We start from the raw sequence: 27182 nt of genomic DNA, 5'->3' as shown, positions 1-27182 counted from the left end.
GAAATGGCATTTGCAAAAGGAACTCTGTTGAATTTCTGGTAATTGTTGCCCTTATTATAATGGGATAAGTATAATTATCAATTAGATTCATTTACTCTGCCTACTAGCCAGTAGGTAAAAATGTATTTGGCATCATTTATGGGTCAGACAGTACTCCTAGCCATTTTGGTTCCTCTTCATTAATCTTTTCAAATCCCCCTTAAATCACAATCATATGTAGCAGCATTATCTACGAATTATCAAGTTCAATCATTGGTGTGATATATCATACCTTTTCACTAAAAGTAAAATGAATGAAGAGAAGTAAAGTAACATGTTACACAGGTCTTTGTTTAATCTGGGTCATTCTCCTATTATGCCACCTATTATGAATTGCCAAATTTTAGGACCTTCAAAAAAAATCTAGTTTAAATATAAGGAAAAATCCTTGTCTGTAGAAACCCAGCATTCATTTCACAAGTATAAATGAAATTCCTAAAGGTTTGAAGGCAAAGACATAGAGACTTTTTCATATAGGACTTGGAAATACTGAGAAAAGTAAGCAAAGGTGTATTTCTGAAAGACTGGGAAGTTTCATCAGCATACATACCAAAGAGTAGCCACCATATACCTGCAAAATAACTCAAAAAGGTGAACCAAGATGTCTAATTGAATTGGGTGCATTTGTTTACTTATTATTGTTAAAAGAATACCATAATTATTTTGGAATCAGAAGGGCTTTCTCCTAGTACCCACCAAAATTTAGGTTCTCAAAAGACAACTAACTACTACTAACTACTGAATTTAATTGTCATCATACAAAACATTTTATGACTAAAACAAATGACTTAAAATATGACCATAACACTCCCTAGAAGTTTTATAATTATAGACTTGCTTTTTCTCCAGATTTTAGGTATAATCAGAATAAGGTAGGAAAAAATTAATCATAAAATAACTGAAATTAATTGCTTATATAATACAGAATCTCTTGTAGATCAAGTTTCCACCTATGGCCCCAAGGAGCTTTTGAATAAAACACTGAATAACTTAGACCTAAAATAATATAACACAGTGAGCACTGGCTAAATCATTCTATAATAAAAGAAACACATATAAATAATAAATTATATGGCAAATGTACAAATAGACACAGGAAAACGAATGTATCAACTATTTAAGTTAATATGATTGCTATGAGTCAAAGCAAAAAAGGGAAACAGGAGGGCATACAATTCTTATGCTATAATTAAAAAAAGTATCTGTTTTATTAAAAGATATTTTCCTGAAATAAAGTGTTTAAGAAATTTGGTTATGCAATAATTACACAAAGGCCTTGAGTAAAATCATGAATGTTGCTTTGAGCAATAACTGGATGCAGCTAGAGCATTATGTCCCTAAGTAGAGTAAGACAAACAATTTTACTGATCCTGAGACCCGGTAAGATTTCATATTAGCAATGTGAGTATGTATAACTGAAGACCCATCTACTTTTTCATATATTCTTTACCTGTCAAAAGACTTATTCAATAATTATTTGTTCTGTTCCTATTCCAAGACTGACATTATGCTAAGAACTTAAAATCACCCTAGTTTCACAGTATAGAGCAGGAAGCCTTTCTGACCTTAGAAAGAGGAGGTGAATTCTTACCAAGATTTTTATCTGATACTATTGTTAACTATTCTCATCAGTTTAAAGCTCAGTCTATTGAAAGATTATTTACCTTCTAATTTGTCCAAAATAGCATTCGGAAGCCATTAGAAAACCCCAGAATCTTGGATTTTTTTTCCTCACAACATTTCAAATAATTGGCATTGATACAAATGTTTACTGCTGAGTACAGTGCGTTTCTGGGCAAATTAGTGAATCAAAGCTACATACTATAACTTCTCAAAAATGAAATCAGATGATTATTTCCTTGAGAAATCAATAGTGTTGATGATGATTATTTTTTTTAGTAGTAAAGCCACATACATATACTATTGTGGCTATGCACATATACACAAAAAACATAATACTTGTATAGAAGGTGAAGTTTTCAGTGTATCAAAGGTAATTGGTAGCAGACAAAAAGCTAGGCTCTAGTAGGGAATATACCTATTAGAAATAAATCAATGTCATGTGTATTAGCAGTGCTTTCCCCATGCTGGTTTCAGGGCACAGAAGCAAAATTAAAGCTCTTAAGTTACTGCGACTGGAGAGCAACCACAATAACAGCATCTCTTTTCTACGAAAAGTTTAGGTTTTCAAAGGCAGACTTTTTTCAGTCTAGCTTTAAAACAAATAATTTAGATTCTTCAGGCAATGACCTCTGAAAAGCAATACTGGAGTCACAGGAGGCAACTCCATTAAAAATACCAATTGGGCTAATAGCCTGCTCTGTGTCATGTGAAGCAGCACATTGTGAATTGAATTTGCCTGCTGATATTTTTAGCTCTGAGTCCATCACTTAAGAAGGATCATTCATCTCTTAAAGCAATGCAGTTTCCATTTTCTATCTTAGCCTAGAAATCAATTGAAAGTGATTGAAGGAACTGGAAACTATTTGTGCCTACAGAAGCCTCTCAGCAGTTTTGCCAAACAATAGAGAAGGCCTTCAATAGTCTGATCTTATCCTGGCTAGCCAACATTTCCCAGCAAGTCCAAACTTCAGTCATTTATTACAGTCAGAGTGACCTCCCTGCTGTCCTCCAAATGTGTCAGATAAATCCCCATTCCTATACTTTCGCTCAAAGTGTCCATTATCTTTTTCTGACACTCAGTCTAATGAAGCAGTGTAATCAAGTACTTCAGAGCATTCACCCACAATCCAGACAGTCTGCATTCGAACCCTAAGGCTGCCACTCTCCTCACCTTGGCTGTCACCTGTTTTGAGAATTTTTCCACGTCTGCAAAGTGGAGATAATATTACCTTCTCATAAGTTTGGTGTGAAAATTAAATCACATAATACATGAGAAAATTTAAAAGTAAGACCTGGCATACTGTAAGTGCTATGAGTGTTTGTTTAATTATTAGTTCAAAATTTCCATCTTCTAAGTACCGATTACCAAACACTTTTGTCTAACAACTACAGTCCATTCAGATGTTGACTTCTTCTGATTTTCTAAAGCACTTTGACAATATCACATGCATGTACTTAGTGATTTGCTAATTGCTTCCTACATTTCATCACTATTTATGCAAAGAAATTATTAGCACTTTAAGGAGATAAACTTTCTTTTATGTATATGTATACTAAAATTGGCCTAGTGCTAGAAAAATAATAGACCTAATTTTTTTTATTGGTTGATTGATTTGTAAACCTTAATTTATAAAACTGAAAACTATATTCATTTGATAATGACTAGGAAATGTCAGGTTCACTGACTTGATTTCATTTTGATGCCCCCATATGCTGTTAAGCTCATTGGAACTTTTACCATAAAAACTCTATTTTGAATTTGATAATTCCATTTTTTAATATTTATATCTCTGGTCTTGTAGTCTCCATGTGCTCACTCATTATGTACATTATTTCCTTTAAATAATGTTAATAATAGCTGTTTCAATATTATTTTATGCTAATTTCCACACAGTATCATTTCCAAATCTATTTTTATTAATACACTTCATTATGGGTTATATCATTATACTTCTTGAAATATTAGTAAGAAGTTGTGATATTACATTGTTAACAATGAATCATTAATCAATCAGTATTATATGGAGCAAAAAATAGGTGCTTAGCAATTTTATTTCCAAATGATCTTTATTTTTGTAGATAGTTAATATGATATAAAAGGTTTGTTAATGGGTACTAATAGCTAATTGTGATGTATTTGTACATTTAGACAGTGATCTAAATAAGTGTACGTGATGAATGGAATTGGATATCTGAGAAAATAGTCTGGATTTTGTTATATTCATCAACAAAAACTTTAAGGGATATCCTTTTCATTCAGTAAATTGACTAGTCCCATCCATTAAATGTAAATCGATGCTCACTAATTATTAGGTACTCCAAATACCAAAAAAAAGTAAGAAACTGCTCATGTATATCTGAAATTTATCTCATTTATTTTCAAAACTTTTAATTCAACACAGATCAAGAACTGTCCATGTTGGAAACTTTTCAAATATTTATTAAAAATGAAAAATAGATATTCTAGCATGAAGTACATTATTATAATCTCATTAAAATTGGAGACTTATCCTTTCTCCCAACATTCAATTAATTACATTATTTTAATGGCTCTCTTGCAGTCAAGAGCTAAATCACCATATTGCCTCATAATAAATGTACTAGGCATAAAAGTTTTATGCTCAAAGTACAAAGTGAACATGTTAGAATGTTACTGATTAATATACAGTCTTTTGACTGACAAGATTTCCTCCTATGATGCCTTCAAATCTGTCCATATTAGTCTCTAAAGTCTTGTTAAAGTATTTTTAGATGATGTACTTAAATTACCTCTACAAAACTAACTTAGACTGTGAAATTCAAAGAGCTAACAATTTTTGATGTAAAAATCTTCCAAGGTCCGTAGCAAAATTTATTTATAAAGCATCTTCATAATGTTATCAAAATGCTTTTAATAAAAATTAGTTAGCCTTGGATCATTCCAAATAAACTTTAACATAGGGAATTTAGATGGTATTAAGCATATCTGAATTAATTGATATAATCAATATGTTTGAGCATACATCCATCATTATTTTGAAATTATATATATTATGTATATATTTATACAGCAGTAACAAGTAAATAGAAATGTTGCTTTTAATTTGACACCACTTACATTAGTATTTATAAATTTCAAATAAATGGAAACAAATGTAATAAAAATGTATAAGATATCTATCCTGAAAATTATAAAATATTTTTGAGAAAAATCAAAAAAGATCTAAATTAAATCCTTATGTATTGAGTAAAGATGCTATTTTCCCTAAATTGATCTACTGATTTAATGCAAATCCATTATAGCATCAGTTTTTGCGTAAATTAACAAGAGTTTTCGAAAATTTACTACGAAAATAGAGAGCACCAAGAGTACTCATGGCACTCTTGACTAAGAACAAGAAAATTACAGAACTTACACCATCAGACAGCAAGAACTACCTTAAAGTTTCAGTGATGTTTTAATCTTTCCTCTTCTTCTTCTTTTCCACCTTCTGTTTCCTCTTTTCCACCTTCTGTTTCTCCTGTAGTATGATCCATCATGTTTATTACATCTGTCTTCCTTCTAGTTTAGTCTTCTTTTCTAAAACGTTTCTTGTTTTATTTATAACTTTTAGTTCTATCAACACTCCTTTTAAATGTTCTTCTCGCCAGATCTTCATTTTGAAGTTATAAAAAATTCCAGTGAATGCTATTCTTTCATAGCTTCTGTCATTTTCTTAGTTTCTATTATTTCCTTTGAAATAACAGATTCCAGTCTTGGCATCTCAGTTCTTTGCATTCAACCTTGAATTGAGTCTCTCCCAGATTTAGGTGTCAAGCTGCTCATTGTATACCTCTTGGTCATTGGGGGAGCTCCTTTTCTCAACATTCTTACAAGTCCAGTGCCTCCTCCTTCTCTCTCTTTTCCCTCTTGTCTCTCATCTTCCCAGGCAGGTGATGATACTATGAGGACCTCAGAGTTGTAAGTATCTGATGCCCACATGCTGGTATTTTGGAGTTTCTAGGTATAATCGGCCATCTAGTTTTAGAATTGATGCTGTACATGTGCTTTGCTTTTGCTTTTTTATTTACTCTGTATTATTTTAATTGTGGAATTTAATTGATTGAAAAAAGAAAGAGAACTACACTGCCTTAGCTGTTGTTTTCTGCAAATCTCATATTTTTAAAACATAAATCAGATTATGTCACTTTTATGCTAATAATTCTTCAATATCTTTTGCAGTTGAACAAATTGATAATGATCCTGTTTACAGTGAACTTTGTGATGCCATTTTTTCATAATCCAACTTCATTTTGCACCACTCCATTTCTGTCCTTTCCCCACTTGTCTTCTTTCTGATCCTCATACACAATACAGCCTGCTTTAAGGCCTTCACACATTCTGTTGTCTCAATAAATTGTATTGTCTTTTCTTCTCAGTCCCCCTCTTCTGAACCTTGCCTGCATAAACATGTACATGTTTTCCTTGTATACGTATGATTCCTTTTTGTCATTCCTACCTGACAAACCAATATAATCTCCCACATCATTATTTTTTATCACTGCACCTTTTTTCTAATCATTTTGTCTTAATTTCCTTTATCACATTTTTAAATCATGCAATTATACTTTCTTTTAAATCTGCCTATCTGTCTCATATTCCAAAATGGAGACTTGTAAGTGTAGAACTTCTATTCACTTGCACAAAAGTTTTTTTCTAGCACAGTTCTTGGTACATATAAGTTGTTCAATAAATATTTCTTAACTAAAGTAAATATTTATTTCTTCCACAGTGTAATGCCTTCTATACAGTTGGTTTAACTTTTTTCCTACAGGCTGCAGATGCACTGAGAACAATCAAAATGCTGCAAATCATGGCCATATATGGTTCAAGTTTCTCTCTCATCTCCCTATTCCCACACTTCATAGTCACAGGGACCTTGAATTTTATTCCTAGGACTCTCATCACACACATGTGTACCAGAAGCCCACCTCCCTTTATATAGTACGTTCAGGAAAGAGAAACTCTCCAGCACATGCTGCTGCTACCCTCTAATACTGGAGCTTCTGTAAGCGTCACCTGCATGGCAGTCCAATAGCTACTGACACCATAGCAGGCTCTGCTGTGGAGACATTCTAGACCTCTGTTTGACCACTTGGATCCACATCTGCAGCCACTTTTCTGCCTTTACTCAACTCATGCAATTCCACATGGCTCAGAAACTTTGTAGACAGATCCTTCCTAATTGTATTCTCCTTTTCGACTAAACTTATAAAGTAAAATGTTTCTCTTGTTTGGAGAATTTAAAGAATGTCCTTGGGGCTGGTCCAAATAGTCTTTAAATGGTACTACTGTGTTTTGTTCTCTTAGTAATCTTCAATGCCCTTAAAACTTGTGTCTGACTACCATAGTTGGGTACTTTTTCATTTCACCTGGTGTGAGTTCTCAGGGTTTGGAATAACTTTTATCTATATTCTTGTAATAGTTTTTGAAGTATTACGTTTTGTTTTTATTCTTCTTTTCAAACTTAATATCGGTGTACTGTAGGTCTGATCAGTAATTTCCAAAATTCTTCACCCACCCCACCCCACTCAGGGGAATGTAGGACCTTCAAATAAGTCTATGTTTTTGTCATTCATGTTGGCCTTCCCTCATGTGCCTTAATTTTGAGGGGCAGATCTATACTTTGGTCACACATAACTCTTAAAAACAGAGTCTCATCACATGCTTGTTAAATGTACGTTGTTTTTTCAATTTTGATCCAGATACATTTTGTCTTTTTGGATGTAGACATATGCTTTCAGATGAAAGGTTACAATCCAAGATGTTTTCTCTTTTCCTTTGTTTCAAGAAAAGTAAGAATAAATTTCAGTGCCATGTTGTAGCTATCAATTTATTACAAGTGTTTAGAAACATTTACTCCTCCTGTTTTCTATAAATGTATTCCATGTTGGTTAACCTCTTAATTTGTCTTTTTTCTCACAATGTATTTTAACATATTGCTTTCTCAAAATCTCCTTGGAAATGAATCATACGTAAACCACATACACAAGTACTTAAGAAATTAAAGCACAGGCTATAGATCATAGTGCCTTTAACTGAAACTGATACATACTTTTTTAAGTTAGAAAAAGGGAAGCCATATCTCTTTCACACATAAAAGAGTATCATTAGCTAAAAATTAAATTTCAGGTAGGTTATCATACATACGGAAACTATATGACCAAGGTAATGGCTGGATAATATGAAAATTAATTTCACTGCACTGGTCAGGACAGTGGTATTACGGCAATAAAATATGGATCAATTCATAAGAGAAAAAGTGATCATTAGGAAGCTTTAAACTACACACATTTTATTAGAAAGAAATACTTCAAAAGACTTTTAAACACAAATGTTTCCACTGCAACTTTTTACTCTTTTGTTTTCTTTCTAAAGTATAGTACCAATGCAGCTGCATAATAAATCTGAGAAATTCTTGTTTAAGCAAGAAATTGGGCAGAACACTTTGTGAACCCAGACATGAAAGCCTCAAAGAAAACTCTAGTGGAAAAGCACAAGAAACCAGTTTCTCAAGCTCTGTAAGAACCAAAGAATTTTCATAGGCTTTATGACCTGTAAGGATCAAAGATGGAATTAATTTTTAAAATTCTAAAAGAAGAAACTTGGGTCTTGTGATATTCACTCTACTATGACCTACTTAAATCAATACGTTAGTAGACATGACCGAGTACACCAAAAGTCCATATGAATTACATTTGCAGATGCATCATTTTACATGTATGTGCAAACATGTTAGTATGGAAGTAAGAGAAAAAGAAGAAATCCATAGTTACGTATTATTTGAATAAAAATAAACAGAACATGGTTATTCAGGGACAAAAATGCATGGTTCTTTTCCTCTTTATTAGTTCCCTGCCAAGAATTTAGGGTTTAATCCTCTCCAAGGGCCCAAAATTAATTGATTTTTTTCTATTCCTCTGATGCTTCATTTTCCTTTCCACCAGAATGATGCATTGTTGAGTATTGTTTTTAGTCCCCAGGAGATTCACATGATAAGCATCCCATGCTCACATCATGGATCGAAATGTCAGGAACCAGAATTTGATCAATCAACTTACTAACTGTTGTTAGTCTCTCTAAAGCAAAATCATGCCAGCTTTATTCAGATAGTCCCATGTGAAACATCACTAAAGCTATGAATCCATTATCACTATTAAAAGCACCTTAAACATAGCTTTACTAATATTTGGGAGGGATATACATGCAGATTAAAAGGGTACATAATTTAGAATATTCACAGTTGCAAATTGGAATTAAAAATGGAAGTGTGTATAATTATATTGTCCATATGGCACAGCTGCAGTATGATTTTATCAGATTAAATCTTGTATGGGGATGAAAAATGATAAGCCAGTGTTATTATTATGAACCACACAATAACATATGGGATGTAGGCCAATAGCATCACTCTAAATCAGTCTTAGAATTTCATAAGCCACTGAATCTCACAGATGGAAGCTGTTATTCATTCCACCTGCTTGACATGATGAGAGATAATGATAAAAGTTCAGAAGCAAAATTAAAATGAAGACAGCTAATCCTGACTCAACTCTACTGGCTACAATTATTAGTGATGCAGTGGTTACAGAGGCCACAGGTTCACACTGATCATCTGGCTGTGACAAGATGACAGTGCATTAATTTTAACAAAAATCTCATGGGAATTACCATCATAATGTACATGAATAAACACAATGCTCGTATAATCCTTCTTGAAAGGAAGACTCTAAAAAAAGAAAGCATGTCCATTTATCTTATCTCTTACCTATCTATCTACGTAGCTATCATATATTTAAGACTAAAACAACTGGAAAAGAGGACTAACAATTTCTTGTTAGTTGCTTAATTTAGGATATTCCTTTTCATTTTTCTTAAACTTTTATTCTATGAATTCATGCTTATTGTAAAAAAACATTGTAATAATGCAAAAATTTACAGAGAGAAAAAGTAAATGTCTGTTTTCTTTCCCTTTCACATGACATAAACCCAAGCCTCACCTCTCTCCTTAAGTAACCTATGTATATATAAAAATACATACTGTATATATGCTTTTACTTAAGTTCACATGTATTTTCCCCACAAAAGTGGAATTGTATTTTGAATGCGCATTTATAGACACAAACATAATTTTGTATTTATATAAATGATTTTGTATTATATATACTTATTTTTGACTTGCTCTTTTTATTCAATATAAGCACATAAAGATTTATATTTTTAAAATTCTGTAAAGCATTTCTTATGAAAGAGATGAGAGCATTAATTTAACTATTACTTTACTGAATAACTTTGTTTTTAATTATTCACTATCATAAACAAGTCTGGAAAGAAAATTTTATATATATATATATACACACACATATAGAAACAGATACAGATACAGAGGTATATGGTGAATAAACACGAGTGTGTATACACAAAATACACACACAGTCAAAAGATGTTTCCCCACTTGCTTAAATAACACAGAAAATTCCCATTTATATGTAAGCCTTTTTTCTCATTTTCTCTTTTAGTTGAATGTTCCCTATGCATATTTATGCATTAATAGAAAAAATCTTAGGTTTCTGTATATTTCTTCCATGTTTTAATATATAGATGAGAAAATCTTCTTTTGTTATTTTTTTCAAATTTATAGTAGTTATTGTTACATTTTTATTCCTGAAGATGAATTTTGGAGTTTTGCTTGGTATTACATCTTTAGGTTACATTAAAGATCTGAGTGTTCTCCTATGTTGATGTTTGTCATTCAGACACTATGTTTTTCAATCACATTTTAATTTTTTTCACCAAATTTTTGCATATATTTCATTTATTCTTATATATTTATATTTTTTTGTGAGTTTATAAAAGTGATTTTTTTTCTCCTATAAATTTTGACTTACATTTTGCTGGTGAGTAAGATGATTTTTTTATTTTTGTTGATTTTGAAACCAACCAATTTCCCCAATTGTTGAATCTGCTTTAAAGATAGCTTTTAAAAAAAGCAACTAGAATTAATAAGTAAGTTATTCAAGGTTGCAGGATACAGGTCCACACACATCAACACATCAATTATATTTCCTTATGCTGACAATGAAAAATTGGAAATGGACCAAACGACTCAGCATGTTAAAGCTGTCAATTCTCTCCACACTGATTATCACAATTATAATCAATTCCCTACCAGCAGGATTTTGACAGATGTAGACAAGCTCATTTGAAAATTTATATGGGAAGACAAATGAACTAGAACAAGATATTGACTGGCCAAAATAATTTTAATAAAGGAAGCTCCGGTTAGAGGTATCCTGCTAACTGAATTTAGGACTACTTGTAAAGCTATAGCAAAGATGAAAGTGTGGAATTGGTAAAGGGTTAGATACGCAGATGAATAGAGCAGAATAGAGTCCAGAAACAGACCTAAACAAATATAGCCAATACTTTTTTTAAGTACAAATGCAAATAAACGGAAAAAAGGATGTCTTTTCAACACATAATGTTAGAACAGTTGAATAGCTGCATAAATGCCCCCCAAAAAGAACCTCAACTTAAACTTTAAATAAAAATTAACTCAAAATAAATCATAAATCTTAAATTAAAATGTAATATCTTTATACCTTGGGCTTAGGGGAGGATTTCTTAGACAAGGTCAAAGTTAAAAAAAAATTGCTCTGCTAAATATGCTGTCAATAGAATAAAAAGAGTAAGCAACAGACTGGGAGAAAATATTTGCAAATTTCACATCTGACAAAGAATATGTATCTCATATGTATAAAAAACACTCAAAACTCCACAGTAAGGGAATAAACAATTCAATTAAAAAATGGATAAAATCCTTGAACACACACTTGACCAGGAGCATAAGTGAATGTATTACAGCATTTAAAATTATATTCATCACCATTAGATACTCAAGAAGTGCAAATTCAAACCATGATGAGAAACTACTATTTACCCAATAGAATTATTTAAAATACATATTGCCAAGTGCTGGTGCGGGTGCAGAAGCAGTAAGAACTTTCATTTATTGCCAGTGGGGATGAAAATGATACAGGGACCCTGGAAAGGAGATTGGCAGTGTTTTAAGAATTAAAGGTATATAAACTTCACGACCCAGTGATCTAGGTCATAGGAATTTACTCAGAAGGAATGAAAAATTAAATTCTTACCAAAACCTGTATATTCATGCTTACAACAGCTTTATTCACAATCGTCAAAAACTGGAAACCATACACATCTCTTTTACAAGCAAGTGGATAAACCATGGTACATTCATATGATGGACTATTTTCCTGTAATAAAAGGTAATGGAATATAGGTAGAGCAGTAACTTGGATAGATCTTAACAGGACTGTGCTGAGTGGAAAAAGGTCAGTCTCAAAAGTTTGTACACCATGTGTTTCCATTTATTTGACATCCTGAGAAAGAGAAAACTATAGTGGTGAAGAAAAAATTAGGGGTTGCAAACGTTGAGGGGTTGAGGGAGGAAATGACTGCAAAGCGATAGCCTGAGAGAGTTTTTGGAGAAGCTGCAGAAGTCTCTGAATTCTGAGTGTGGGAGCCATGGCCACATGGACCTATGCAGGTATCAGAATTTATAAAACTCTGACCCCAAAATATATGTTAATTTTAGAAATTAAATTCAATTACAATAAACTCTGAGGGGAAAGGAAAATGAAATTCTCTTTTCTTCAATTCCGAAAGATTTCCTCCAGCATAAGGTTTCATGAGACACTTGTTTCAAATATTGTAAACAGTTTGACTTCCATTGTTTGATATGCTCGTAAGGTTTGTAACTAAGAGGATAAAAAAACATCATTTTAGCACCATGAAAGGAATAATTGGAAGGGCGGATGGTGAGGAAGAAGAGGTAACCTCCTCTGAATGCCTACATATCAGGAATTTAAAATGAAAAATTTCTCAGTTTCAAGTACTGCTCCAAGAATACCGGCAGCAAGCACTCTGTGGCAGATTGTATTTTTAAAAAACTGGCTATAGTATTTCCTGTGTCATTTGCTCTTTCCTACGGTTACCTTGCCACTCCCACATTAAAAGAAGGTGTTCATCTCTCCAGGACCTTGATCCAAGTCTGAACAGGCCCTGTTATTGCTATAACCAATAAAATACCACCCAAGATTCTGTGCCAGTCCCAGATACGGTCCCTAACAGCCCTGGCAGCTTCCGTGTCCCTTCCAGTGGAGCCTGCAGATAACTCTAGCCTGAGCTTCTACTTGACACAAACCCATGAGAGACCCTAAACAAGAATCCTCTAGCTAAGTCAAATAAACCACAAAACCCTAAGAGATCATAATAAATTGTTGCTGTCACTAAGTTTTGTTAAACTTTATTAGGGAACTAGAACATGCTCCCTTCCTCCAAAGGGAGACTAGATTATCTCTACAAAGCTATACAACTAATGGGGTGAGCTGCAGCTAACTACCCTGCTTTGGCCTATAAAAGATCTTGGAAAAATCAAGAAGACAAAAGAGGGAGTTTGAGCAGAGAGAGTTGTCAGTGTGTTTCCTCCTAAGGTAAGGCCTAATAAAGGGGGTTTCCAAGAGGCCATGAAGACTTTATAAGAAGTCTTGGGAAGGGAGGTGACTGCTCTCCCATCAACAGAAAGTGAAACATGTGTGTGTCATATGGACTAGGTGTCTGAATACCTGGAGGAAGAGAGAGGGACAAAGTGAGAGACTCAAGCAAAGGATGAACCATGGCCCCTAAATTCCTGCCATGCCCAGAGCATGTCTCAGCTAACCACAGCAAGGAAGACCTTTTATGTCCCTTTACCCTGGCCCGTTCCTTCACTTTGGCCATGGAAGAGTGAAGAATAATAGTTAATGGAAGGTGAGAGAGGATTTTAAAGCAGATTAAAGACAAAGGAAGCCTATTGTGTTCTTTCTCCACCTCCCACCCCTGTTTCCATGTTTCCATTTCAAGTTCCTGCCTTTAGCAAGTCTCAGCTAGGAGAGAAAGAAAAGTCTAAATTAAAATAAGCTTTGAAAGTTTGACTATTATGTGGAACACATATTTTAATTATGGAAATGAGAATAGCTTTTCATCTTGAAGTTCTGAAGGGGATTTTTTTTTTCCATTATCTGAGAGTGACCAAAAAAGACAGGAGCCTTTCCTAGATTTCACTCAAGGATCAGGATATATTGTGTTGATACAGACAGAAAACAAAGTTGTTTTCTGTTCATCTTATGAGTCTCACTTGTTTATGAGCTTGGTTATAGCCAGTACATTCTACGTATAGTGATGTCATTTATTTGGTTCTCAGAAACACCCAATAATGTAGCTATTAAAATCTTCATGAGAAAAACTGAAGTCTGGGGGATTTAATGGCCCAAGTGCTATAGTTAGAAGTTAATGAGGGCACAGTCCAAGAGTGCCCTTTTGAGTCATGTAGCAGGACTGCTCATTAGCTGTGACTCCTGGCATATCCTCTCTGAGCATTACAGGGGGAGACGACAGATAGTGGGATGGCCTCTTGTTTAAATTAAACCTATTGGAGGGGAGAGTATAGCTCAAGTGGTAGAGCACATGTTTAGCATGCATGAGGGTGTGCTTGAGGTCTTGGGTTCAATCCTCAGTACCTCCTCCAAATATAAATAAATAAACCTAATTATCTACTCCTCATAAAACAACAAAATTAATTAATTATTTAAGCCTATTTGGACTGGAGATCCTTAATAAACTCGAAACTACTGCTCTCACCTAAAAATCCTTTTCTTTCAGCCTTGCATGTATAAAAATGATGACTTTTTCGAAATCTAGTTGAAAATTTTAGAAATAAAAATAAATAAAAATTAAATTTTTTTTCTTGTGTATTTCTTTCCTTAACCATGGTTATTAGCTTTGGGATATTATACTTTCTTCTTGCCTACTTAGACTTACTTAGTGTTGACTTTTTAAAAAAATTAACTTATTTAAACTAAAAAAAGTTACCTTTGTGAATTATACTTGTTTTATTTTTAGAAATACCTTTCCCTTTTATTTAGTACATATAACTTTGTATTTTAAAAAGAGCTTCTCCTCATTTATAGCTTTCCATGAAATACTTTTTATTAAAGATCATGTACATCTAAGAGGTATGTGATTCCCATATGATATTTAGCTTAAAAATCTCACTGATATTTTGTAGTCAGAGTGGCATTAACAGTGCAATGTCTTGTCACCAGGCAAAGCCCTCAGGTTTCTTTAGGTCTCCTTTCTAAATTGGAAAGGTTATTTTGGTAGAAGGCTTTTGTTCAGAATGAGTGACAAAAGACAATATGCAGATATTCCTGGAGCATTCCCATTTGCCCTCATGCACACAAGGTACACTTGACTTCTATAAAATACCTCCTTGAGAGCAGATCTGGAAATGAGCACATGGGTGAAAGGCGAAGTTCTGGGCACTGAAGAGTAGGGTGCTTCCAAGGGACCAACACAAGTCAGAAGGAGGAAGCCAGGTTTTGAAAAGTTATCTTTAATCCAAAATATTGCTGAAATGTTTGAAACTTTTGGTAGCTAACATTAAATTTCTTTTTAAAATGTTCTCCCTCTTCTTTTTCCTCCTTGTTTTACTTCTATTTCTCTTATGTGTTCCCTTTTCTTAGCATTATATTATTTCTGTTTCTTATCTATGCCCTAGGCCTAGGTCATTAATAGTTAAATAGATTCCACAGTCACTGAATTTCAATAACTCTGCATTAAACACATTACTAAAGCTGCCTTATGAGTTTTAATTTCATTTGTTTTTCATGAAAAATGAGAATTAAAATTGATTTTGAAACATTTCAAAAGTAGCTTTAGAAAGTAACCATCTTGGTTTCTCAATTATAAAATGTATGTAATTTTATGTACATGCTTACTTTACCCAGTAATTGTAGGGGGGCTATTTGTAGTAATGGAAGAGAAAAAAAAAATCACCTTTATATATTTTGTTCTGTCAACTAATCCTGACATTCACTTAAAAAGGCTTGATAAACTTTTCTGTGGGATAAGTTTTGCAAAATCATCTTCTCCATTGACTTAATTCGATTTTCTCTTAAAATGTTATATAGATTTTCTTCTAACACAGCCTAAATACACCTTGTCTTCTAAGTGGATAAATCTAAAAAAAATCTGAACTCTTTTTACATAAACTAATATGTGTGACTAATTTATTTTGTTAAATGCTAAATACAAAAATAGAGTATTTTTACAACTAAAAGTTTTTAAGAATAAATATCAAAAAGCTCTTTATTGCTACTGTCCAAAAGTAGAATAAATTCTCTTTAAACATTTTGCACATTCCTACCTAAACTGTGACTGGTGGAATATTTAACATTAAGACTTGAGACAGGGAAAAAAATATCTCTGTAAAGGTTCTGTATGCCATTCTTCAAATAATTATGCAAAAATACTATAATAATAAATGTTCTATTTAACTTTTGATGTTAAGTACTAGGAAAAAAATAAAAGGAAAAAGATTTGCTCTCGTACATAAGAAATGTAAATCTAAAAGGACCATGTTAAAGTTATAGGGAGAAAATGGATAAATATGTCATGACTTTGACTCAGCTATCAGTTACTGGGCAAGAAGGAAACCCATTTAATCAAAAGGAAAGCTGAAAATCCTTTTTATATCATAGCAGAACATTTGGAAAACAGCAGCTTAGGCTTACCAAGTCCCTTCTGAGTGTGTAGTTCTAGGAGAAATGGATGGAAAAAGAGTCAGTCTGTTGGAGAATGCTGGCTTCTCCTTGCTTTTAACAAGGTATTTCAGAAAGCAATGAGGTGAGGGAATAAACTAGCTGGTCTGCAAACAAATTGAGGACAGCAGAGGGGATACAGACCTTAAGCATTTCCCAGGGTTGGAAAAACCAACTGTTCCTGCAGCCCAAGTGGCTGAAAATAAGACTGAAAAAGCTTTTGAACAAAGGCTCTTATGGGACAGTCTAATGAGACTAAAAAAAAAAAAAGGAGCTTTGAGCAACAAAAGCCCTTGAAGAAACAGTCATAGAAAAGCTTTGTGGCAAGAAAAAAAATTTAAAAATGTGGCTTTTCCAGTCAATCCTATGTTCTTAGATGGCTTCCAGGTAGCTGCCATTAAACAGGCAGAAAGAGGCAATGGCACAAAATAAGCAAAGAAATCATGCAGGCTTAAGAACCTACTCTAGAAAATAACTTGAGGTTGCATTACAATCACATAGAAATATGTAGAGGCAGAGAAGTAGAACACTGTTAAGATTTTTTAAACGAACTATTAAAATGTACACACATACAGCAAAATGCACAAGTCACAATTGTAAGCTTGATAAGTTTTGTCAAAAGTTTTTAAAAATTCCTGTATAACAAGCACCCAGAGAAACAGAATCTTGTTTCTCTCTACTCCAGAAGCCTCCATATTTATATAAATAAAATAAAGTATCTATATAAATAAAATAAATTATAAAATCTATCTTGGGCCATATTTTCAATAGAATAGTTTATGTATTGTACACATATGTGTATATGTATATCCATCTTTTTATAGTTACTCTCTAATAGATATCTTTTCCTTCTTTTTGTATTGAAATATAGTTGACTTATAATGTTAGTTTCAGCTGTACCACACTGGGATTTGACATCTGCATACACTGTGAAATAATCACCACAATAAGTTTAGTAGTTATCTGTCCCCATACAGGTTATTACAATATTATTGACCTTATTCCCTATTTATGTATTACATTCCCATGGCTTATTTATTTTATAAGTGGAGGTTTGTACCTCTTAATCCCCTTCACTTATATCTCGCACTGCCCCCCTGACAACCACCCATTTGTTATCTGTGTCTGTTTTTCTTTTGTATTCTTTTTTTAAGATCTCACATTTGAGTGAGATCATATGGTATTTGTTTCTGTCTGTCTTATTTTGTTTAGCATAATACTTCCAGATTCGTCCATGTTGTAGCAAATGATAAGACTTCATTTTTTATGGCTGAGTAATAGTCCACACACACACACACACACACACACACACACACATATCATATCTTCATTCATCTATCAATGAACACTTAGGTTGCCTTTATATCTTGGCTATTTTAAATAATGCTGCAATGAACATGGGGATGCATGTATCTTTTTGAATTAGTGTTTTTGTTTTCTTTGGGTAAATACCCAGAAGTGGAATTGCTAGATCATATGACAGTTCTATTTTTAATATTTTAAGGAATTGCCATACTGTTTTCCACAGTGATAGAAAACTCCTAGCTCATATAGCCCAAAAGGGTGCCAGGGAGGGTAGGTTATCAGTATTGTCAAATAATCTATGGTTTAAAGACTGTATAAATGCATTTTATTTTAAATAAAAGCAAAATCTTTAAAAAGAAAAAAGTGGCCGCACCAGTTTATATTCCCACTGACAGTGCGTGACAGTTCCCTTTTCGCCACATCCTTGCCAGCACTTGTTAGTTGTTGTCTTTTGCATTCATTTTCTTTCTCATCCACCATCTTGGCCACCTCCCTCTAATAGGTAGAGTCTTCTCTGCTTTGCCTTTTTGTATATAAAAACAATGATGTTTCGTTTAAAATATACATACATATCCTTTGACTAGGATAAGACCAGGTAGACAGAATTTATAGGTATGTATGCTTTCCAGTGGAGCATGAGCTAATTTTATTTAACACGAAGCAAATGAATCTTAATTGATTTTTCCTTGTTAAACAATGAAAAAGTAAAAAAGCAAGCCTGTTCATTTTCAGGAATTGTGAGTAACCAGAGCAGGATTTATATCCTCCTGATTGCATCATAAACTTCTGAGCAATAATTCTTCCAGCCCTCCTTTGTAGAAGAGGGTTACTTCTAAGGACTGACATAAATTGCACCTGGAATGAATTCTGAACTTGAAGTGGGAATCGAATAAAATACCCTCTACGATCCCATAAATACATTTATATTCCATGTCTGTGTATTCAATGTATTTTTTCTAAATTTTGCTTTAAAGTATTTGCTCCCATACTACAAAATAAAACAACAACAGAAATCAAAGAAGAAATCCATTTTACTATCATCGTACCAATCTAGTCAATTCCTTATTTTTTCATTCTTTCTTCCCATGAGTTGTGTCAGTTTTTTATGAGAAAATATTGAAAAAAATGTCTCCCATATATTTAAGCTTCAATTAACAAAACTAGAGGGACTGAATCAAAAATTTTAATTTTAAAATGAAAAATTTTAAATCAATTAAAGCTATCTCATTGCTTAGTTGACTCAGTAAATACAAAAGATGGGAGAATCAACTATCTTCTTATAAAAATGATTAACACTGGTACAGTCTAACATGCAAGTTCTTAAAGGTTTTCAGACCACAAAATAGCCATCTGTCTTTCACAGTTTAGATAAAATCTTTGTTGAATTCAGGGAATTGAACTGGATGATAACAAGCTACAAATCATTTAACATCTACAAGCAGAGAATACTTTTGGTGTGATATAAAAAAAGGGGGTAAAAGCTTTGACTCTGGTGTTCACTTTGGTATTTATATCCTGTCCATTCTTCTAATCTTCTAAGTGTAAAATTCTAGACATGAAAGAAAAGTGTAAACCTTTTATAATACAAACCTGAATATTTTCAAACAGTGACCACATACTAAAATAACAATTAGTAGTTGTCACATTCAGAGTGTTGGAGAAATATTAAGTTAGTGTATCCCTTTGGTGCACTTTGATGAAACCCATGTCAAATACCATCCATAGGATTTTTCACTCCTTCAAACTACAAAGAAAATTTGTTGCCAGACAATTTTCACAGCTCTAATTACGGTGTTCCTTTTGTAACTCTATAATTAAGAGTGAACTACAATTTTACTTCCTACTCTCAGCTGTAAAAAAGTAAAATAAAATAAAAATTAAAAAGTTAAAAAAAGACCTGTTCTGAATTTAACATAGTATTTATGGCCTTAGTTTTCAACCTGTTTGCCACTAAAATTTTGTTGAAATAAAATTTAACTCATCATATATAATTCTAACTTCTAATAGATGTCAGTCTTTTAAAATGTATGTCTACTTCAAAATGTCAGCTTCTGGTAATGTCTATGTGTTTTCTAGATTTCTATGTAATTATGTTCAGTAGTTTATCTCCAACAATAATCAATGTGCCTACCCCTAAACTACTTAATTTTTCTGTTTTCGTTCTCTTTTTCAAACGTGCGTGAATGTTCCTTTACTTTATAGTATTTCATATTTATAATTCAGATTAAATGCAATTATTTAAAAATTCTATGATGCTTCAAATATTTCTCCAGCCAATATCTTGATTTATTTTACAAGTAGTTCCTAGAACTGTGGCTCTAGGTATTAAACCATAGTATAATCTATAATGCACTTTTCTTCCCACTTACTGAATTATTTTGCAAATTTTGATATAACTTCCAGAAAACAATATTCATTTGGCACAGTGATTTGGAAAACATTTAACCATGCAGCTAGATCCACTGGTTTCACATATATATATATATATATTTATACACACACACACCCTTTATGGTCCAAGCTGACATTCATATAAGACATCAGAAGGGACACACTTGTAGCCTCATTTGCAGTCCTGGGAAGTGATCGTTTAGCATCACTTCCTCTAGGGATGAAAAGCTGGAGAACTTTGCAGGCCACTGTTTAAAGATACCAATGTGAGCACACATGGCTTGCATGCACGTTAAAACAGAGAATCTGTTTTGAATAATTTCCATTAACTAGGACTCCAAAGAGTCAAACTCCTCTTACATTAAACAGACAAGGTTACTCACCGAACACATTTCCTGTGCTTTCCGTGTCTCTTCCAAACACCTGTCCTGTCTCTTCCATGTTATATCTCCGAATCTTTTCTTCCAAATTCTTGCCTAGATTCTTCTTCCAGTTTTTCTATCTTCCCTCTCTCTGTCTGTCTCCTCCTCTTCCTTCTCCTTATACCCCTGACTATTTTCTCTCTCTTTTCTGGTTCCCTTGCTTAGTTGTAAGAAAGAATCTAGGTTTCGGGGTAAAGTGGAGTGACAAAACTTTTGAGTAATACTCAAAGCCTCATCTGCCCATTCCCATGAATCTCTAAAACAAAAACTCCAAAACTATAAGAGAAGTCATGAAGTCAAGTTATAGCAGGTTATTTACTTATTTTAACTGGGATGCAGGGGTTGAAACAGGGAGAAAACAGCTAAGAAAAGGGTATAAGGTGGCAAAGACAAACTTGTCCTATGTCCAAATCTTGTCTTTCCAGGACAACTCTGGCTTCTGCCTGGGTTTTTTTCTATTGTCCCTCTCTTATTCTCTGTATCTCTCTAATTTGAGCTGATCAAGAAACAGAAAGTGGAGCAGGGGAGAGGGAAGATCACTGAATTTCAATGTTAGAAATTATAGCCTGGTTTAATAGTCAAAAAATTGAAAAGTAAACGATCCTTCTTGGCTCTAGAGAGAAATCACTGAGAGAGGATGACACAGTTGGCTTTCCTGAGAAGCAGACACTGAGTCAGAGATTAGCAGGCAGGAGGTTCATGAGGAGCATTCTGGGGAGCATCACCTACAGAAGGGAAGGAGAGGGAAGGGAAAAGGACAGCCAGAAGGAGAAGCTGTAATGTGATGGGTTCTCAAGGGAAGCCTTTGTCCTTGGGAACACCCTGAAGTGTTTTGGTACTTACCATGTGCCAGGCATGTTCTGAGCATTTTACAGTTTATTAAATCAGTTAATCCTCACAGAAACCCTGGGAGGTAGATGTTATCTTTATCCCCATTTTCACCAATAAGAAAACTGATTTACAAAGAGGTTAAGTAACTCGTCCGAGATCAAACAGCTGGCACAGGAAGAAACAGGGATTTGGTTCTCTGGTCCCTCTTCTTAAACAAGAGATGGTTAGCCCTATAGGGTCATCTAGCCACAATTTTCTGCTTAGAATCAATGTAAATATTCAATGAAAATCACTCAAGAAGACAATTATCTGCCCCAATGTTAAAAGATCTTTTGAGAAGTGGACTTTACATTCTTGTAATTCTTAATTTTGTCTCTAATAAAACCGGAGGCATTTCCATAAACGTGAGTTCTAACGGGAATGTTTACATCAGTTATCATGTATGCATTTTACACATAATATAAAAATAGGACTCTGATGGCCAGGATGGCTTGGAGAAACACGTGAAGCATAAAAGTGAAAACAAACAACAGAACAAAAGAAAACAAAACCCAAACCTTTTTTAGCAAACCAGCCTATCCAAATAAGAAGAAAGATCTGAGGTCATCTGAAATCTTAAAAAGCAGTACCTCTTGATGCCAAATGATTTTGATCAAAATACTTGCCCTAACAAGAACATTTTGGCATCTCTAAATATGTGGATTTATCACCATTCCTTCTAGCCACTCTTATTATTCTGTTTACTGTGATTTATTGTGTTTATCTGTTTGCTGCTAGAAATAAACTGCTTTGTCCTTGCCTTTACTTTTTTATCACTTAAAAAATTTATTTTGATTGATTTCTGATTTTATTCTGCATCGTGATGAAGATGAAGGTACAGTAGTGAAGCTGGAGTTGGTGACCAGAAGCAGTTTGCCCCGGCTCCTCCGCTCATCAGCCACGGGTCTTACTTCTCCCTCTAGGTATCAGTTTCCTCTTCTGCTAATGCCTTGCAGGTTTTTTACTGATCTAATAATCTATGAACTTTTTTCCCCTATTGAGACGATAAAAAGTAAATGAATGTGTGTATGTCTCTGAAAATAGGTTGCTTTTCCTACTGCATCCCTTAGTGTTTGCCTCTCCGTGGTAAAAGAGATGAACGATGTTTAAATAAAGAGCTCCAACTTCCCAAATGAGTGTTTCATCTTTGCTCTAGGCTGGTATCTTATGTGTATTCTGTATCATTTGAAATATTATCCATCATGTCCACTTTGTCTTCTATTTAACTTGTATCAACTAAGATTTCATTTTCACATATTAGAGAGGCTGAGCCATTCCCATCTCTGGAAAATACTGAGTAAATTTCCAAAACTCAACACCATTACCTCAAATTACACAAAAGGAAAACTTCAGGTAAAATCCTCTTTACTTGATTATCAGTTTGCTTCTGCCCTGTGAATGCTGACTTATCACTGTTCCTCACGGGGAAAGTATTGGAATAACTGCTGGCAAAATTTTACCCCTACATAGAAAACTTATTTATATAAAGAGGTATCAACTGTGATAGTAAAAACACTTCTCTTTACAACACACTGTTTTAATATTTTCATTCATTCAATCATTCAGCAAATATTTACTGAGCATCAAATTTCCCCTAGGCTAGGATTATAGCACAAAACAAAATAGACAAAGACACATTCTTTGTGGGTTTATACTATAATAGAAGGAGTAAAAATAATAATAAAAGTATTTCTCAGATGGTGATGAACATCATGAAGATGAGTAAAACTGAGTAAGAGAATAAGGAAAGTGGGGAGAGTGAGGGCTCAATTTTTAAAGAGCTGAAGAAAGAAGACTCTGTCTGGTAAGTTGCTATTTGGCCAGATTGCTGAAGGAAATGAAGGAGCAAGTAAGGCAGAGATAACAACATATAAAGACCCTGAGATAGGAGCATTTTCCATGTGTCCCACAAACAGCACGCCGGTGTGGCTGTAAGCAGCATGGTGCAAGTGGGAAGTGACAGGAGAAGAAATAAGAGTAGTCAGGCAGCAAGATATGTGGTTTTCAGTCCCTGAAATAGTTTGGCTTTTGCTTTGCATGGAAGGGGCTGCCAGGAAAGTAATTTGAGCTTTTAAATTACAAATTATATCAACAACTGAAATTAACCAATCGTCCTTAGCATTTCTACACGTCTGTGTACAGGTATCCTTTAAACCCATTTTATCCACATGTTCAGTATGTTTTAAAAGTGCCACTGTGGTTGCTGGGTGGAGAAAAGACCATAATATACACGTATCAGTATAGAAAGGAGATTCAGATGACATCTGAGAAATAAAAGGAATATAAGGGATAGTTTCAGGCAACCTTCTACCTTTGAACACAGAACACACAGAATGTTCATAAATATTTTGAAAATCTAATTACATAAATAATTTACTTTAGGTAAGTACACAGCCTGATGATTCTGAAATTCAATAATCTATTTTTAAAGAAGTTTTGGGTTTACAAAAAATTAAGAGGAAGGCACAAAGATTTCCCACACATGCAAAGCTTCCCTTATTATCAACTTCATTGACCAACATGATACATTTTTTACCCAGGATGAATCTATATTGACACATCATAATGACCCAAAGGCCATAGTTTACCTTAAGGCTCACTCTTGGTGTTGAACATTCTATGGGTTTAGATGGTGACATATATATCATTATGATATTACACAGAGCACTTTCACTGCCCTAAAATTCTGTGTGCTCCGCTATTCATCTCTTCACCACCTCTCCTGGGAACCCCTGATCTTTTTATTGTTTTGCCTTTTCCAGAATGTCATACAGCTAGACTCATGTAGTCTTTTATATCTTTTTCAGATTGACTTCTGTCACTTAGTAATAAACACTCAAAATTCCTCCATGTCTTTGCATGGTTTGGTAGCATATTTCTAACACTGAATAATAAATATTCCATTGTCTGGATATACCAAGGTATATTAATCCATTCACCTATTGAAGGATATCCTGGTTGTTTTCAAGTTTTGGAAATTATGAATAAAGATGCCACAAACACCCATGTGCAGGTTTATGGGTAGACATAAGTTTTCAACTCATTTCAATAAATATCAAAGAATCAGTTTGCTGAATCATCTGGTAAGAAAATGTTCAATTTTGTAAGAAACTGCCAAACTATCTTCCAAAGGGGTTGAAGCATTTTGCATTCCCACCAACAATGAATGAGAGTTTCTGTTGTTTCACATCCCTTCCAGCCTTTCCTTTTTTTAGCATTCCATGATTCAGTTATTCTAATAGGCATGTAGTGGTGTCTTGTTGTTGTTTTAGTTTGCAATTCCCGGATGACATATGATGTGAAGCATCTTTTCATATGCTTATTTGCTATATGTATATCTTCTTTGGTGCAGTGTCTCTTAAAGTCTTTAGCCCATTTTTCCATCAGGTTGGTTGTTTTCTTATTACTGAGTTTTAAGAGTTCTTTGTGTATTTTGGATAACCATCCTTTATCAGACATCTTTTATGAATATTTTTCCCAGTCTATGGCTTGTCTTCTCATTTTCTTGACACTGTATTTGGTAAAGCAGAAGTTTTTAATTTTAATAAAGTCCAGCTTATCAGCTTATTTTTTTTTCATGGATCATGTCTTTGATGTTGTATCTAAAAAGGCATCACCATACTCAGGATTGTCTAGGGTTTCTCCTATGTTATCGTCTAAGTGTTTATAGTTTTGAATTTTGCATTTAAGTCTTTGATCCATTTTGAGATAATTTTTTGCAGGTGGATATCCAGTTGTTCCAGTATATTAATGTATTTTAATGGTGTTTCTTTAGTCATGGTTTCAACTAAGATCTGTTAACTTAATTAGCAATACTTTAGGTAAGCTAACATGTATTGTCATTTTTAATAGAAGGATAGTAATTTGGTACAGATTATATGAATTAAAACATATTTATGGCCTATATGTGTGTGTATGTATATATATACACATACATAAATATATTTTTATCTATTATATATGTACATATATACACATTGGTATACACAGATACATTGTTTAAAAATATTTAAATACACTTCTGTGTATATACCAAGTCCCTACTGAAAGATTTTTAGAATGTTTTAAAACTTTGCTTATTTCTCCACATAGTCATTTTTCTTCTTAAAATACCTCACACAGAGCTCTAAATACAGTGTAGGCTCAATTAAGGTAAATGATTAGCATATAATCACATGCTTCTGAATATCTGGATGACACATTCATTCTCAGCATTGTTCAAATGGGAAATATCTTATTGAATATTTTACCTACAAATAATTCATATGTCACTCAGAATGTTTTTAACCTACCCTCAGATTTCTTTCTTTCACAATTAATAATAGAATCTAAGTCAAAAGGAGGATGGCAAATTTTCTACCTATCAATCATATCCCAAGTTTCCCGCCTCATAGTGTGCTTACTAAATGAGATTATATACATGAAAGCACTTTGAAAAGAGCTAAACAAATGCTAATTATCATTTTCAGAATTTTCTGCTAAATTTCAGCTTTGCTACTTAACTAGATACATGACTCTGATCTGGAAACTCTTTTTCAAACTTTTCATATGTCCGGGTTTGTCTCGTTCCTTCATGTTTCATCTTTATTGCCACCTCCTCAAGAGTGGGTTTCCATGATTCTTCAAGATCAGTTAGTTCCCTCTTATTATTCTCTCTCCTAGAACCTTATCCTTTTCTTCACATCCCTTATCACAGTTTGAAGGTACATATTTTTTCAGTTTGCTTATGGACTATCATGTTCACAAGTCTGGGAACCACATCAATTTTCTCACCACTGTATCCCTGGTACGAATCACAAAACCTGGCTCAGAACATTTGTCATTAACCATTGTTATAATGAGACTATTTATGTCAGAATGATTCGCAAACTTACAGAAATAGACACATTTAAGGTGCGATGAATATTCTGAGGAATTAAGTTTAAGATATTAGTTATCTTCACCCTGTTCTCCACTAACCACGCTCATGATGAAGCACAAAATATACACAGGACCTGGATAAATAAATGAATGAGTTTTGTCATTCTGTTCTTTGGCTTAAAATTCCAGTGTGCAGTCATGGGAGAATACCAGGATCATGTATAGCATACCTTTCCTAAGATGAGGAGTAGGGAGATGAAAGAGAGACAAGACATGGAATCAAAGACCAGTAGCCACCACTGCTTGTCTTCCTTGAGCTCTCATGACTCAGAGAGGAAAAAAATGCCCAGAATACAAATGCCAGCTAATCTGAGCTATTTATACACAAATGAAACTCATTCTGGTTTCTAATAATCTCACCTAGTTTGGAAATGGCTTATAATACTCTTATGCAGATATGAATAACATTCATGCTTCCATTCTGATCTTGTCTGGATCATCCTACTTGGTGGACTGCTTTGGACACATTTCTGTATTTTACACAAGTACATTGAAAAAAAAAGGGAAAAATTCAGTATCTGTGTATAATGCTCAAGGCTTTGGCTTTGTTACTGAGTGTCCATCAAAAATACATCACATAGTATTGTTTTTCCCATTAACTATCATACAGTTTGATACTAATGCTGGAAGTTCAGGAACCTCAACTCTCCTCCACTTCTGCAAATTAGCTGCTGCTGCTCTCTGCTAGCACCCGAACTGGATTTTTCTCTATTTTACATTATGTAGCAGCAGGAAAAGGGGAAATATGACAAATTATATAAACTCCTCTGGTTTTTGGAGGCCAGGGGACAACTTTTGGGTTCAGGACTATAACGTTATTAAAGACTGCCCCCTTTTAGGGTAACTTCCTCTGTTATGATCACATGTCCGATTCACTATCCCTAGAGGAACACACAGGAAGTTGTGTTTAAATTCTTATTCCTATTTATA

Source organism: Camelus bactrianus, chromosome 5, assembly GCF_048773025.1.
Source record: "Camelus bactrianus isolate YW-2024 breed Bactrian camel chromosome 5, ASM4877302v1, whole genome shotgun sequence".
In the NCBI taxonomy this organism is placed as follows: Eukaryota; Metazoa; Chordata; class Mammalia; order Artiodactyla; family Camelidae; genus Camelus; species Camelus bactrianus.
Note: the sequence above shows the minus strand (reverse complement) of the source record.